General features: G+C 44.3%; 1 protein-coding gene across 2 annotated transcripts in view; it reads left to right on the forward strand.

The window, feature by feature from the left end:
* TULP4 (TUB like protein 4) overlaps positions 1-17,011 on the forward strand; it is a 199,032-nt gene that overhangs the window by 117,679 nt on the left and 64,342 nt on the right. The window lies entirely within an intron of this gene.

Consider the following 17,011-nt stretch of genomic DNA (forward strand, 5'->3'; position numbering starts at 1 on the left):
ATGGTAAGTCCAGAAAGAATGGTAATTATTCTTCGCTGTAGCGGCTTTCCTCTTGGCAGTAGTCCTGGCAGGTGGGTGCTGCATTCCCCTGCTTTCCAGGTGGGGAGGCTGTGTAGCACAGGGCTGGCAAGTCGTGCGTCCCATTTTTGATTAACAGTACTCATGATGGAACAGAATTGACTCTTGCTTTTATAGTTTAGAGGTTGCTGAATTCTTGGACCATCCCAGCTGCCTTTGATAATTCCCTTCAAGAAGAATGTTATGTTTGCATCTGTCAGCAGGTTGCAGATATGTGCAGGAAAATAGTTCCTTCTGCAAAGTGGAAAAACGTTGAGCTTTAATAGTGACATAAAAGTAAAGGCAAACACAGAGTTGTTAAAATGGAACTGTTACGAAAGAATTCAAAGTGTAACTCAGGTATTGCGTGTTACTGAGAGCCAGTGTTAGGTTATATGCAGAACCACGTAAGCAGCCGACCCCTGGACAACTCAGGTTTGAACTGCGCGGGTCCACTAATCTCTGGAGTTTTTTCTCTTATTTATAATTTTCTAATAACATTTTCTGTAGCTTTATTGTAAGAATACAGTGTATAATACATATAACACCAAAAATATTTGTTAATCGACTGTTTATGTTATCGGTAAGGCTTCTGGTCAGTAATAGACTGTTAGTAGTTAAGTTTTTGGGGAGTCAAAAGTTACATGTGGATTTTCAACTGCTCAGGGGTTGGTGCCCCTAATAACCCTCGCGTTGTTTAAGGATCCACTGTACACAGGAAACTAAACACTAAGAAATATTTTGAGAGGGGCATCCTAAGTGTTAAATATGTTTAGGGAACGTGTAATTATGATTTTCTGTTTGCAGCTGTTAATAAGCTCAGTCCAATTTTCACTCTAAAAGGGAATGTTGGGCAGAAGAGAAGTGGCTTGCCTGTTTAAGGAATTCTAGATAATTAGCGCTAGCAGGGAGTGCCAGAGTTCCCCTTGCTGTGGGTGTGTGGGGACATCTGAAATGCCTTTCTTGCAGAGACCTGACTTAGGAAGCCTGCCCACACTTTTTTCGTATGCGTTCCTGGCCTGAGCTGCTTCGTTGTGTAATTACTCACCTGCCTGTCTCCCCCCAAGCGCTTCTGGGGGGCGAGCCAAGAGCCGCACTCAGCCAGCTCTGGCTCCAGCACGGCGTAGGTTAAGTGCTCAGTAAATGTAAGAAGTATCCTGGGCTCCTCCATCTTAATTGGGGTGTAGCCCAGTGTCATTTGCCTGTTAATTCTGTGGGCTGTTAGAAATGACTAAATCGTCCCGGTAATAGTTTTGCTAATGCTGAATTTCATTCTAGTCTTTCTAAGTATGAAAGGATCATAACTGAATTTGATAAGAAACACAGCTGGGTTTTTCTCTCATAGTTTGTATTTATTTTGCGTATTTCAGTGTATTGTATAACTTGAGAAGAACGGCGGTGTTTCGGTTCTTACCACAGAACCACCGATGGGACAGTATGATGTCCCAGGCTGTAAACTGCAGTCAACAGAAAATAAGGCCTCAGTAAGGCCCTGGATGGAGAAAACTGCAGGGAGGTCCAGGTTGACCAGTTTGCCCTGGAAACGAACAAGAACTGCAACAAACCACCGTGAGTGCATGTGCCTGCACTACTTCCTTTCATCTGTTGAATGTGTTCTGGGTCCTAAGTATACAGTGTTCCACAATGTAAGGAGCGAAAAAGTAAATGTTAGACAGTGGGGAGTGACAAACACGGAGCCGTGCAGCCCCTGTCATCCGGAGGTGCCGCAGGGATCCCGTGTGGAAGGAAGCCGTGGGCCAAGCTGTGGGCCAGGCCTCCCCTGCATCTGGCAGGGGGTGGACGCCTGGGGTCAGACTCGTCCGCAGTCTGCAGCCTACCTGAGCCGGGCCTTCTCATGTGTTTCACTTCAGGTGCTTGTCTTCCAGCTTTTAGGGTACATTGGAATTTCCCTGGCAGGTGGAGACTACGCGCTCTCACTCTGTTCTTTTGTTGGTTTCTTTTTTGAGATGTATATGACTTTATAATTCTGAGTGAGCATCTAGTTTTTTAAAAGTGTCTCAATCTGTATCTCAGTGTGGTTGAAATGAATCACTCCAGAGCAGTGTGGTATTCGGAACCAGCTTTCCGGGGCCTGAGTCTTAGCTCTACAGAGAAGTCACGGAAAGGTGTTAGATAAAACTTCATTGTCTTATATGCAAAATGCTCCCTGACTGATGAGAAGGTCAGGAAGGTTTCCATGGGTATTATGAGGAAAAGTTACATAAAATTCTTTAGATGCTTTGAGCTTCAGAAACACAAACATCACCTAAAATCTAGTTCTGAGTTGACCTCCCACAGATGATGCATACCTTCCATATGGTATTCTCTTCCTAATAACGGTCTTTAAAAAACTGACAGGCAACCAAATGTAGTGTTTTTAAGGTATCAAGGATATTCCAACAGTGATTTTTAAAATGCCAAAGTCTTCCCACTTTTAACTGGGAAGTGAAAGTTCAGTTAGTTTTTTTTTGTTTTCTTTTTTTTTTTTTTTAAAGATTTTATTAGGGAAGGGGAACAGGACTTTATTGGGGAACAGTGTGTACTTCCAGGACTTCTTTCCAAGTCAAGTTGTTGTCCTTTCAGTCTTAGTTGTGGAGGGCGCAGCTCAGCTCCAGGTCCAGTTGCCGTTTTCTAGTTGCAGGGGGCACAGCCCACCATCCCTTGCGGGAGTCGAACCGGCAACCTTGTGGTTGAGAGGACGCGCTCCAACCAACTGAGCCATCCGGGAGGCAGCTCAGCTCAAGGTGCCGTGTTCAATCTTAGTTGCAGGGGGCGCTGCCCACCCTTCCTTGTGGGACTCAAGGAATTGAACTGGCAACCTTGTGGTTGAGAGCCCACTGGCCCATGTGGGAATCGAACCGGCAGCCTTCGGAGTTAGGAGCACGGAGTTCTAACCGCCTGAGTCACCAGGCCGGCCCAAAAAGTTCAGTTAGTTTTAATTGACTATGTTTTTTCTGTACAGAATACACCATCTTCATTTCTGTTTTCCCACATGCATTCTTTACTTTCCTCAATTTTTGTGATACAGATAATTTTGAAACAGTAACCATGGTCAACACTAGCTGTCAACTGGATAAAAAATACCAGTCTGTGACTCCATCCACTTGCTCTGTCTCTTTTCCTCTTTGATCAGGTCAAACAATAACTGATCATGACCCTTGGGGACATGGCTGAATTGGGGATCACTGAGAAGTGGGGTGCAGAGCAGGGCTGCAGGTTACCAGGGCAGGAAAAGCTTCCTACAGGAGGTCAGCTCAGCTGTAGCTTGCACATTGAAGTTGGTCCTCTGCATGTGCTCTGCCACCTGTGTGCCAGCAGACTGAGCAGGCAGCAGCAGTTGGCTTGTGCCTTCCTTCATGCTGCTGCCAGTGAGAAAGTCGGGAAGCTCTGCCGTAGGGACCCTCCTCTGACTGCACGCAGTGCCAGTTCTCAGAGCTCTGAGGAGCAAGCTCTCTGGTTGAGACAAACCTTTAGGAAAACTATCCACAGACTGTATTGAAGATCAATCCGTGATGTCATTGAGGGAGGGCACCTGTCACTTTCCTTAAGGAAATCCTGGTTGGTGTGTAAGAGCAGGGGCTGGTGATGTGGGGAGAGAAGGGAGAAAAAGGGTGTTCCCTGTGGGAGTTTGTGGTACAGATGAAATGCAAAATGCAGACATCTGAAGTCATTTGAAAACAAGATACTAGTGTGTGCAAAGATGAGACAGGAAATGGAATCGGAAGGCGATGTGAGGAACTTAGCTCTTAGAGAGAGGAGGATGAATACATATTTATCTGGATTAAGGTGTCATATAAGTCCATTCAACAGGAAATGGAAAGTAGGGTATGTTATGATCCACGTGGTAGATTTTTTTCTTGGGTGGTGAGTATGTAAGTTTTGCAGGATCTTGCACTTAGGAATAGGCACGTTGTATTACCTTAGTACTTGACCAGATAGGATCCAGTGTATCAAAATATTAGAGCTAGAAGGATGCTTAGAAATGATCTAGGCCAACTTGACTTATCAGACAGAACGAGGATGCAGAGAATGCTGCAGCTCAGCCTGGAACTCTGGTTTTCTTTGGTCAGCTGAGAACGGAGCCTGCCCTGCAGCTCGCTCACTGAGCTGGGAGGCCAGCTTGGGGCTGGGCTGGTAGTTGGGTTGTGCTAAGGCTCTGTCTTCAGTTGGTAACGGACAAACTTGGCTGCGGGTCAAAGGTGGTGGCAGTGCACTTGGGGCGGTGCCGTTTCCCGGCCAAATGCCCCATGTGCTGGGCGAAGAGGTAGGATGCTGAGAATCTTGCTACCTTAACTGCTCTGAGCTAACGAGGAACATCTTAAAAATTAAGATAGTAGATTAAGTGTAAGTGCTGATGAACATCCACATCTGGTTGACAAGATTATTATAATATTGAAAATATAAGTATTTCTTCAAAACAGCCAAGTTAACTATTTTAATTTCCCTTTAGCAAATTTAGTGGAGGTTTAGCAGTAGATCGATGCTTAAATGCTTAAGAGTTTAAGTTCAGCCTCTTTGTTTTTTAGGCCATAACATGACTGATGTCGAGAGACATGAATTTCAGTTTGTAGTCTTTGGAGTAGGCTGGCCACGCGGAGGTCCTCCAGTTCTGACCCAGTAAACCCCCTGTTTAGGTCGTTCGCTTCCAGGCACCCCTGGCAGTTGCTGGCGGGCATCTGCTTAAACCTTTTCAGTGTTCCAGGTTCCTTTTGAAGACAACCCTTCCATTAATAGCACGACTTGATAGAAAGTTCTCTTTCATAGTAACCATCAGTCTTCTTAATAATTTGTGCCTATATCCCCTAATTCTGATTCTGCCCCAAGATTTTTTTCTGGTTTTCTCAGAACATTTTTCTTAGTTCATTTTAGATGGTCAAAATTTCTAGACTAGGAATTTCTAATTTTAAAAATTTGAGCATTCCTCCCAAATATAGTCGTGTTCCCAGGATGAATAGGTGTTCCCAAACAAACAGGTCACCAAACGATTCCGCCCTGCTTTATCTTTTAGTAGCAAGACACTGGACTAGGAACGGAAGTGCCTGGTTCCTTACTCTGCCTCTTGTACTTGAGTTCTTGGGGCCTGTTAACCTCGGTTTCCTTTTCTGTAAAGTGAAGGTGATAGTGCCTGCTCCAGGTACCAGGCTGTGGGGTCCTTTTGAGAACTGGATCCTTTTGTAGTCTATCCATTTCTTTATAGGTATAGGTTGACTCCCTTCTTTTAGATTGGAAAAATTTTGAATCATAAATACGATGATTTAGCAGGGGCTTAGATAACAAGGTGTGATGATAAAAACAGATGATACTCCCTGGCAGGTCTTGAAACCCGTGAATATGGTAGGTCGGCAATTTAGTTTATGCTTTTCTATCTTTATTGTAGAGATAGGGAAAAGATTTTTTACGAAATTCAAGAATAAATACAATGTATGAGTTATATTGTGGAAGCTAACATATTTGTTGGCTTAAATGAACACTGTATACCAGTTGATTTGAGTTGGGATCCCCACTGCAAATTAAAATCAAATCTAAATGCAAGGAGGGAAAGTATCATTTGCTAATTATTTATAGGGTTAATGCTTTTTATTCAGAATTCTTTATTATAAATACGAGTAAAAGGAAATAGTAATACAGTGTTTTAATTGAATTGGTACACATGACACTAGTTTTGAGCTTTTTGAATATGTGTGTGAATCACATCTTACAAGAAACATTGAGTTCTATATGGCAGCCAATGTTTCTTAAAACTCGTTTCTGTTTTTGATAAAACTCTTACATTCTCCTTTAATATTATTTGAAATTTCAAAGGAAATGACTAAAAATCAATTAAAGCTTGTGTATTATACTTCAATAACAGTTTGTGAAAAGCAAATCAAAGCCATTATACTTAATATGCTTTTCCAAATCCCACACATCCTTCCTGCCCTGCCCCCAAATCTTAGTTTCTGTATGTTCTCCTGTCCCTCTTTGAGAGGCTCTACTTGGCACATTATCTTAAGAGTGGATGGATACTAACTGAAAGATAACCTTAAGCCTCAGATAGAATTCTATTGGTACTGTGTAGATAAAATGAATCACAGTTTCCTGATATCAAGACCGTTAGCCTTCCTTCCTATTGGAAGACACCATTGGACCTAACTTAATATTTATGAAATTTACACCAGGGGAACAGGTATTATATTTCCTTTGTTCATATCAGAGGGATACAAGAACCAACTGAAAAAAGCTGGGACTTGAACACACCAGTGCTAGGTATTGTCACATGGTAATGTTAGCCATTCTGATACATATAGAGTTGTTTCACTGTGCTTTTAGTTAGCATTTCTGATAACTAATGATGTTGAACATCTTTTCATGTGCTTATTTGCCATCTGTATGTCTTCTGCAGTGAAGGGTCCTTCTGCCTTTTAGAAAAGAATGAAAAATGGTTTGTTTTTATCAAACCAGGTCCACTACAGTCAGATCCAAACCAGGTCCACTACATGCATTACATTAAGTTGATATGTTTTTTAAATCTTTTCATTTTTAGTTTCCTCGTCTCTATTGTTTTCCTTGCATTAGGAAACCCCAAACATGAGAAAGTCTGTAGGATACATGGATTTTCCCAATTACATCTCCAGGATGTTGTTTAATACGTTTTTTTGTCTTCATTAGTTTTTGTAAACTAGTTGTTTGGGTCTAGAGACTTCAAGCTTGATTTATTGGGGGGGCGGTATTGTTTAGGTACCAGTTAATGGGTAGCATCATGTACTTTCATCAGGAGGTGGACTATATGATCATCTGCCTTTCTGTGATGTTAAACTTGATCAGTTAGTTAGGGCTTCTTCGTTTGATCCCTTCATACTACACTCCTTCAACCTTTTGCCTAATGATTTTACACATTGAAAATCTTTGCCTACAGCCCTTGTTTCATTAGTAATTTCAAAACGGTGATATCCTAATTTTGTCATTCCTTCTCTATTTATTAACTGGATTACAAATACAACCAAGAAAAACTTTGCCTCATGAATTACCGTGTTGCTTGCTGCGGTGTACCGTTTGTAAATTATGGCAGGATAAATGTGGGTTTTCTTTCCTCCCCTTTGCTTATCAGTTTGCAGAGTAATAATTTCTATACTATTCTTCAAAGATTAATAGTGAAGATTTTATTTTTCAGGACCATCATGACTCATGGATTTTAGCATACTTGTCTCAATTCCTGGCTCTAGTTCTAGTTGGCGCTCCAGTTTTCCCATCCTTGATCAGTGGAAGCCCCTTCGGGTTAGTTCTGGCGGCCCTTTGGTGTCTGTCTGGCCTTCTGGCATAACGAGATGTCCCAGGCTCATCTTACAACATGGTGATTTTGTATATCAAAAGCTATATACTCACGCTAGTTGCAATCAGCACGCCTAGATCTTGGTTTCTTGGATCTAGTGCCTAGATCTTGTTTTTTTCATGCCACTTTCCAATAAAAGGAACCAGGGCTCTGGAGAAATGTCTAATTCAAGGACTGGAGCAAGAAATGTGCACGATGAGTCTGGAGCATCTTATAGTGTCAGAAAGTAAGGTAGTGCTCAAAAAACAAGATAAACACATGAGGAAAGGGGGTGGTATGTCAGAGGGACACCAGGAGCCCGACCGAAAGGGCTCTTGATGGCCAACATTGGAACAATTTGAGCAACAAAATGACAGAAGTACCTAGTATTGAGTTATACCCAAACTATACATACCCATGTGTCTGTACTGATGAATAAATGTATAAATGGAAGAGACTAGGCAAACCTCACTGGCAGAAGAGTTATAATTTATGTAGATGCTCCTCCCCCGGAGTGTGGGCTGCTCGTGTTCACGTCATTCCAAAGAGTACAGTGTGGAACAGGGGAAGAAGGAGACGCGTTACAGGGAAGAAACCTGACGCACGCCACTTCCGCCAGGAGAGGAAATTCCATCTCAGCAGAGTTGTCAAGCTGAGAGGACATGTCAGTGATAAGATGTGATGAGGACACTTCACACTGCTTGTTTCCCCAAACCCGTAGCTCCAGCCTATCATGAGGGAAACGTCAGAAATAAATCCCAATAGAGATAGTCGCCAAAGTGCCCCAGAGTCCCCAAAACTGCCAAGGTCACTCAAAACAAGGAAAGTCAGAAAAGCTGTCACGTCAAGAGGGGCCTCAGGAGACATGACGATTACGTGTGGTATTCTAGATGGGCTCCTGGTACCGAAAAGGGACGTGGGATTAAAACTAAGGAAATGAGAATAAAGGATGGACTTTAGTCAGGGATAATATACCCCTATTGGCTTATTATGAATTGTGACAAATATACCACACTCATGGAAAGTGTCACTATCCTGGACTGGAGGTGGGCACATGGGATCTCTGTACTATCTTTGCAATTCTTCTGTAAATCTAAAACTCTTCTAAAATGTAAAGTTTATAGAAGTGTAAAAAGTTGCTTACTCTTCGGATGACGCCAAGAGCTAAGGTTTATGTAGTGCATCAGTGTCTGCAAACACATTTACAAATTCCTCTCAGAGGTTCTCCTCTACTTTCTACTTAGGCAAGAAAATTACTTTTTATGAGCGTTAAGCTCGTATCTAAAGACCACGCAGGGTCTAGTACCACTGTTACAACAACTGGGTGGTAAAGAGCAAGCAGAGGGGGATCTCTTTTGCACATGCTGGGATTTTCATTACCACACAGGGGATGGCACCAGACTGGGTAAGGCCTTGCTTTGCCTGGGGGGCTGCACTGTCCACACCCACACCGGTCCCCCACCCAGCTGATGGACCTGAGGGCCCGGGAGGGAAGTGTGCTTTGCCGGCCTTGACTCCTGCGGCAGATGGTGTCGTGTTGACGGTAGAGAGCCCTGGGACGAGCAGTGCGTCCTGGGGAGGGCAGCCCAGGGACGTTAGAGCCTGCAGTCTGTTAGGCGTCCAGGTAGAGACTGGGTGGGAGATAGAGTAAGAGACCGAAGCTTGGGATTGGGAAGTCATCCACGTTCAGATGGTTAAGCACTGGATTTAACGACGAGACTGGACCCAATCATTAGGAAATCAGTGTAGACCGAGGAGAAGGGTCAGGACGGAGCCTTTGAGATCTGCGGCACTTAGTGGTGAAGGGGAAGCTCCAGCAAGGGCAAGACCCAGGGGTGTTGGAAGCCCGTGCGGTGGACGCTGTGAGTGCTGGCTGCAAGGGCTCACAGCTGCCACCCGGTGCCCTTTCCCAGTCCCACCCCCACTCCCGCCAAGCAGCCAGCAGCCAGTGCCACAGCTGACACGGGAGCAGAGAAGGCTGCTGCTTGCCACAAACTGGGACGTCTGCGGGGCATTTACTGCACTAGCGCTCCCTGTGGGGTTAGGCTGTGTGGGCTGCTCTCCAGCAGACACGTCCTTCCTTCCCATAGGCCCCAGCCCTGTCCTGCGCCCTTACAGCCTTTGTCCTGTGAGCACAGGAGAAGCCACAGTCAACCACTCGAGGCTCTGCACTTAGGGAACCTAACTGAAAACACCAGGCGAGGAAAGTGCCTTAGGAACTGTTAGCTCTTACTCATACATTTCCCTTCCCAGGAGACATCGCGCTGCCTCTGTGGGTGCCCCTTCCCCCCTGGAATGCCCCTCTTAGCCCTAACCTGCACTGAGCCTGTGGGCTGTCAGAAAGGAGGCCCTGTCTGCAGAGGCGTGCAGTGGCTAAGGCGGGCCAGGGCTTGGGTAGCACCGAGGAGGAAGCAGTTAGTTCCGCCTATGAGAGCTGGAGATGTTTTCTCAGAGGAAGTAACATTGGAGCTGAGCCTGGAAGGCGAGCCCGTGCCCACTTGAAAGCCCCCCTCAGACCCAGGTCGGACAGCCCGCCCCTGCTGTCGCCCTCAGCCCGCGCTGTGCACTGTGCCGCGTCTTTTTAGATGGATATCTGCGGCCTTGGTGTTGAAGGTGCCCCGCGCCCGCTGCCCTGCACAGTTCACCTTCAGCCAAAGCAGCTTGGCAGAAAGGAGTGTAGAGGACATTAGGAATTACGTGATTTTACCCTCACTTGGTCTGATCTCTTGGCCTTCCATAATCAGCTACCTTCCATAATCTGTCCCCTTCCTCTGGGACCCCCGTCTGCAGTATATTGCAGTATATCGTCTGCGCCTCCTGTATTTTCAACCCTCGGAGGGCCTCATGTCGGCTGTGCTGCAGGGGCTTCTTCATCACGGCATCCATGGCTCTGATGTGCTCTTGGAGGAAACCATGAAGGGGGCAGAGTTGGTGACGCACGGGATGGAACTGAGGAATCATTTCCTGAAGCACGTGCAGCAGACGCAGAAGGAAAAACCTCGGTGTGTCTTAGCACAGCATGTAACAAACATTCCAAACTGAAAAGAATATAAAGGTCTATGAAGATAAAGAAAAGTGAGAAGCAAAATATGAAATGATTTTATACCTATTAGATCACAAAAACATTTTAAAGTCTGGCAATGTTGAGTAGTTTGGATTTAGGCAGCAGTCACTTTGGAAAACAACCTGGCAAAGTCACGTCAGCTCTAAATTGGCTAAAGCCAATAACAACAAGTACTGTCACACCCAGAGAACATTTATATAAGAGTCAGTGGGAAGAGTTGATGGAGAAAACATGCTTTATCTTGATAAGGTGCTCGGTAACCTCAGTGAACGGTGTTTGTGGTTGAAAATACTTTGCTGTCAGCTGTCTGCTCATGAGACAGCAACTGCGCTAGAATGGAGAAAGATCAAAGTTAGACTCACAGGGAGTGTTATTTCCCTGGATTTTGAGGTGTGCACAGTACAGGGGCTCTAAATGGTCAGGAAATGAAGGTATTACTGTTGGTTTCCTACAGAGTGGATTTTCAACGTAGTTATTCCAGAGCATTTTATATATTGCTTTAGTGGAAGATTTGCTGCCACTCAGCAGAGGAGAAGGCTAGGAATGAGAGTTTTGCATTCATATCACGAGGCTTGGTAGAGTTCTTTGTTCCTAACTCGGCCCTGGCTGATAATGTAAACGTCATCCAGTAAGAAGGTTTGGAAAACATCAGGAAGGAATGCGTAGCTCTGAGTTTCCTGGAACGTGTCCTAGAGAAGCTGGCACTGAGAAAGTCACCCCCCAACACATTCGGGTTCAGAACCATTTGGAGGCACTGTGGTCCCTGGGTTCCAGGGCTCTGACACCGACCTGTGTTTTCTGAATTCCTTTGTTGTCTCTGGACAATTTCCTTCTGTAATAAGAGTTCTTATCAGTAAATTGAATGAATGAATGAATGAATGAGGACTGAATTTGTGAACATTTAAATGAGAGAAATAAATCACGTGGAAATAAAAGCTAAAGTTTTTCTCAGATATAGTCAGTGTTCAGAAGGGCTTAAGAAGAGAAACTCCTACAAATAACCCAATTAAAAAGGGGGAGGAAGATCTGGATAGACATTTCTCAAAAAAAAAGATATACAGTTGCCCAAAAAGCATTTGAAAAGATGCTCAACACCATTAGTCATCAGGGAAATGCAAGTCAAAGCCACTCACACCCACTAGGATGGCTGTAATAAAAAAGACAGGTAACAGCAAGTGTGGGTGAGGGTGTGGAGAAATCAGACCCTTCAGTGTTGCTGCTGGGAATATACATTGATGTAGCCACTTTGGAAAACAACCTGGCAGTTCCTTTAAAAGTTCCATTTGACCCAGGAATGCCACTCCTAGGCATATACCCAAGAAAATGAAAACATGTCCATACGAAAACTTGTACACAAATGTTCATAGCAGTATTATTTATAACAGCCAAAAGATGGAAACCACCCAAAAATTTATCCATTGAATGTATAAACAAAATGTGGTGTATCCATACAGTGACATGCTATTTGGCCGAGTAAAGGAAGTAATACAGGCTGCAACAGGGGTAAGCCTTGAAAACATTAAACTGAGTGAAAGAAGCCAAGCACAAAAGGCCTCGTATTGTATGGTTTCATGTATGTGAAATGTACAGAAAGGCAGATCCATAGACACAGAAAGAAGATTAGCGACTTCCTGGGGTTGGCGGGAATATTGGGGGGTTGATGACATTCTAAAATTTTATGTGATGGTTGTGCAGCCCTGTGAGTACATTTACTAAAAGCCATTGACTGATGCCTTTAACATGGGTGAATCATATGTGAATTTTGTCGCAATAAAGCTGTTACTTCCCACCCCACCCACAAAGAAAAACCTTATTTGAACCATTTCTAACCTGTTACTGTTGAGAGAGAATAATACAAAATTCTACAGAAATATGGTTAATTGTCCTTCAGGAATAGTGCAATTGAGAAAGATCGGAAGAGCCTGCTGTGTGCCTGGCGTAGTGCTGGGCAAAGCAGAGAAGTTGTCGGGTTGGGAAGGAACAGAAACGTTGTGGGAGTTGTGCAGGGCGTGGTCGCATGTGCCACAGCTGGAAAGAGGGAGTGTTAGACCGTCACCTTCACCACCCGGTGCCAAGGGGCAGAGGGGGTTCCAGGCCAAGGGTGACAGACGGCAAGTGTGTGGGGCTGTTGATTTTTAAGGCATAGAATTGTTTGGGGGGTGGAGTGCAAGTGACAGGAGGTGGGTTGGAATGAAGGACTGACTTTCAAACCATTTATCTGACATTACAGAAGAGGAAACCATACACGTAATACTGTGCTAAACCAGACTTAGGTTCTGGAAGTTCTAGCTCACAAATAAATAAGACGGAGCTCTCGCTGGCTGAATGTTTATTGTGTGCCTGGCACTGTTGTGTGCCTGGCACGGTGCTTTCTCATATTCCTCCCAAGACTAGAGGGACGTGCTGCTGTCTCCCCACTGGCAGACCAGGCTGGGAGCGGCGAGGCCACGACTCGGGTCCAGAGCCGCACTCCCGCCACGCACTTCCCGGGACTTTCTTGCTGGCGGGCGCCAGTTGGAAAACCACTGTTCGCATTGAATTTCTTCCAGCCTCTGTTTTAAGATGCTCTTGGTTCTTTGTTTAAATGACTAAATGTATCTAAAATTAAACTGGCACTCATTTTTATTTTTCTTGTACAATTGAAGTTATTGCTGTTTCATTTGATAAATTACAGTATAAGAACTGAGTGGTAATAATCATTTATAGGGATTTATTACTCGAGCTGTGTGTATTTAGCATTCATTCGAATTATATTCTTTTTAGGTTGAGGGAAATGTTTCTGAATATTGGTGATACTGGTTGTTCACTGAGGTGGTTTCCTGTATATTTCTATAAAATATAAATGAAATTCATATTTATCAACACCATTTGAAGGGCTCTCCCTGAAAAGGCGAACGTCTTGGAGTGGGTTGACTGTTTTGTTCTCCCTAAAAATATTCTAGGTGTCCGGAGCGAAGTGACTTATTTAGGCATTAGAGTACAGCCCCGATACGCTTTCATCAGACCTGCCCTATATTTTAGTGTAGATTCCTCTACTTTTAATAAGTGTTTATTGATACAAATAACGTAACATGATAGAACATCTTACATTAGAGAGGGTAACAGGCTGGCGTTGTTTTGACTAGTCCTAGACACGGGTCAAAGCTTAGCTGATCCTCTGTCTTCTTAGTAGAAAAACATGCACTTCAACCGACCCCCCAAAGCTGAGGTGCTTTCGTGCTCAGTGGGAACTTGAGCCCCATTTTCCTTTAAAAGGGAAAGAAAGTTCTGCCTTAGAGTGTCTGGGCACATGCTGAGCACCCTGCCCCAGAATCTGGGCGACTGAGAACACAGCTGGCCGGCTGGGTGGTAATTCCTCAACGCCCTGGTATGTCCTGGCGCTGCCAGATAGACTGCAAGGGCTCAGAGAGCAGGAAATAAGCTGCCGGGAGATAAGGTGGGCAGCTAAGCTCTGTAGACGGGAGGAAATGAGAATGCTAATCCAGGGAGACAGCATTAGCAGTCTGACTTTATTTTTAAACCAAGAATCACCAGAAAGATTTCTTTAATTTAGGGGAGCTGCCTGCCCACCTATCCAGTTGTACTGGTAGAACTCACAGCAAAGAAGTGTGTGAGTGGGGACTGCATTTCCACTCAGTGCTGCGTCTCAGCTGCTGAGGAATTAAAAAAGATGAGAGTGAGTTTGGGAACTTTCTGTTTTCCAACAACTACCACTATGTTCTCTTAAGACCAAGAACTCTTTAACGTTAGAAATAACTTTAAAATATTTTTTTACCTCTGCTCTTTCGTGTTTGTGTCATGCTGTGACCATGCCAGCCAGCTGTTTCCATGACGAAGAGGGGCTTATTGATGTGAGCGAAATAGGCAGCCATTCCTGGCAATGGATGGTCAAGCCAAAACATGAAAGTGTAGGAAATGTGACTAACCTCTAAACTCTGAAATAAGGTACCTTGTCATTGGTACTGTTTTATAAGGAAGGTCATAGTAGATGATCGTTCACTGGGTTAAGGAAATAATTCCAAAACTGATCAGCAGTGCATGTCATGTAATTGGTCATATTCTGTCCTGTGGCAGCCATTCTGGCGTCCGTTAGTGACAGTGGGCGTACACATCGCATATGTGGCTTTTAGGACCAAACTGTGGCCACCTGCATGCACCTTTGTGGATTGAGGTGCCTCGGCCAAATCATCGTTGGGTCTGGAAGAAGTTTACGAAGTTGGCTTTTATTGACCATTTGGAAATTCTGAATTTTATGATGCAATCAATGCATTTAAAGGCTTTTGTTGGTGTGTTGGTTTTACTATTTTAAAAAATCAGTAATTTAAATAGAGAATTTTAAAAACTAGACTTAAAAAACTGAATCTGAATTTGTTCCCCCTCATCCACTTGAGTAGAGGGCCCTCCAGTGTGTGTTCACAACTCTCTAATTGCAGCTCGAGCACTAGTAGGTCCACGTAGTGCACTGAGCTCTGGGCGGACAAAGAAGGCCTAACATCTGCCCTCAACACCTAATGGCTTGTAATAGATGAGCAGTTACTATTAGCTGTTGTTAACGTGCCTTTGGGAGTTGAAAATAACCTGCTTTAAATCCTTTCAGTAACCTTTTATAGTTCAAAGATATAACTGAATGAGGATCATAGCTTCTAATTATGTATAACTGTTTGGCACAATATGTCCAAAATGACCATGTGTCAGTATTCAGAGGGGAGCATTTCCTCAAGCAGCGGAGGGGGTCAGCCTGCACCTGCACATTCACAGCAGAGGAAAGCGCTTGTCTCAGCAGAGGGAGAAAGCCAGACAGGGCTGCAGGGTTTGTTGGTGTCTGCATCCACGGAAGTTACCTTTGGCATGGGAGCCATCGCCTCGCTAGATTTGACTAGTGATTGCCTTGTCTCAAGATTGCAACCTCACAGCTCTCTTTGATTTTTGCAGAGTTTTAAAAAAGAACTACACTATCCTTACCTTGTAAGTGGGTAACAATTTCCTCATGGAAAATTTGAGGAGTTTATTATGCATCTTGCAACTACGGCTAATACCACCATGTGTGTGGCACACCAAGGTTAGGGGCTGCTCCTATCTCCCCGGTGCCTTGAAAACAAGCTTCACGACCTAAAATCAGGTGTGCCCATGGTATAACTTTGAGAAGTGACGGGGCTTCTACTTTGGTCTGTGTTTTGGACACAGATGGACGTAAGGAGGGGTCAGGGCATTTTGGAGGTCCTTAACAATCTCATTGGCCCCACTTGCTAGTTTAGAAGACAGCTGACCCTTGAACTACATGGGTTTGAAATACGCAGCTTACTTATATGCAGATGATTTCCAGTAAATGTACAGTCAGCTCTCTGTATCCCCAGGCTTTGCATCCACGGATTCAACCAACTGCAGACTGTATGCATTGATCTATGCCATTTTATATAGGGGACTCGAGCATCCATGGGTTTTCGTATTCACAGGGGTGGCACCTGTCCCCTGTGTGTACTGAGGGACGGCTGCAGTTAAGTTTTTGAGGAGTCAGAAGTTACAGACAGATGGGCTCAGTGCCTCTAACCCAACATTGTTCAAGGGTCAACTGTGTAAGTTAGAATTTGGAAACCATTTCCACAGGTGCCACACATCCACGAGGGTTATGAGTTTATTACGCACAAAGTCCTAGGAGGAGACGGGATTCAGATTTTTCTTACGAATTGCAGGCGTGCTCTTGCTGGCTAATGACAGTCCTAGTTTGACAGACACTCACCAGTACATGACCACATACCTGGATGTTCTGGCTTCCAGTCAGACTTTCCCCAAGAGCGGGACCAGATCATCTCTGCTCCATACTGGCCACAGTGTCACATAGCATGAGCCAAGTAAGTACAAGCTGAATGTCTGACGGGATGAAACACCAGCACCGGCCAGGCTGGTGACACTCGGGGAGCATTCTCCACAGCAAACACGGGCTGTTGGTTTTGTGGCTCCTGTGCTCCTGGGCTCACTTCATAGCCTATGTCCTACAGGTTTTGCTGGGCTCCATGACGACTGTCCTCAGGCATTTACCTAATCCCACAAACCACCTACTAGAGGATTCACCTTTACAGGAGGGCGTGATAGTTGAGAAAGATGGAAGTGATTATCCGGGCTCAGAATTTTTCATATTTAAAATTAAGTTATTATACTCACACATTTTAAAGCTTATCATTTCTTTATATTTCCTTTGTGATAAATTCTAAACAACTTAGATATTTCAAATGTGTGTGTTTTCCAAGTTGGCCATGTTTAGATGCTGAACTACTCAGAAATAAGTGTCTAGAAAAGATACAGAAAATTTCCCTTTGGGATGAAAATGAAATTAAATAGGCCCCATGCTTTCAGCTTTCTGTGTTAAATAAATAATACCCTGATTCAAATACCGAATAGATTTTGTGAAAATTGTTTTCCCATCACACAGAACCGTCAGATGAGAGATCTTTACCCTTGTGAGAGGCAAGGCAGGGTACAGATGGGCTCTCGGCCCTTTCTCTGTTTTTTTAACAGTGGGTATTTTCGTGTTATAATTTATCGTTTGCTCAGGTGTCTGCTGTTCGTCAGGAAGCCATGTCTTGTGGGTCTGGTTCCCTGTGACA

Source organism: Rhinolophus ferrumequinum, chromosome 3 (genome assembly GCF_004115265.2).
Source record: "Rhinolophus ferrumequinum isolate MPI-CBG mRhiFer1 chromosome 3, mRhiFer1_v1.p, whole genome shotgun sequence".
Lineage (NCBI taxonomy): Eukaryota > Metazoa > Chordata > Mammalia > Chiroptera > Rhinolophidae > Rhinolophus > Rhinolophus ferrumequinum.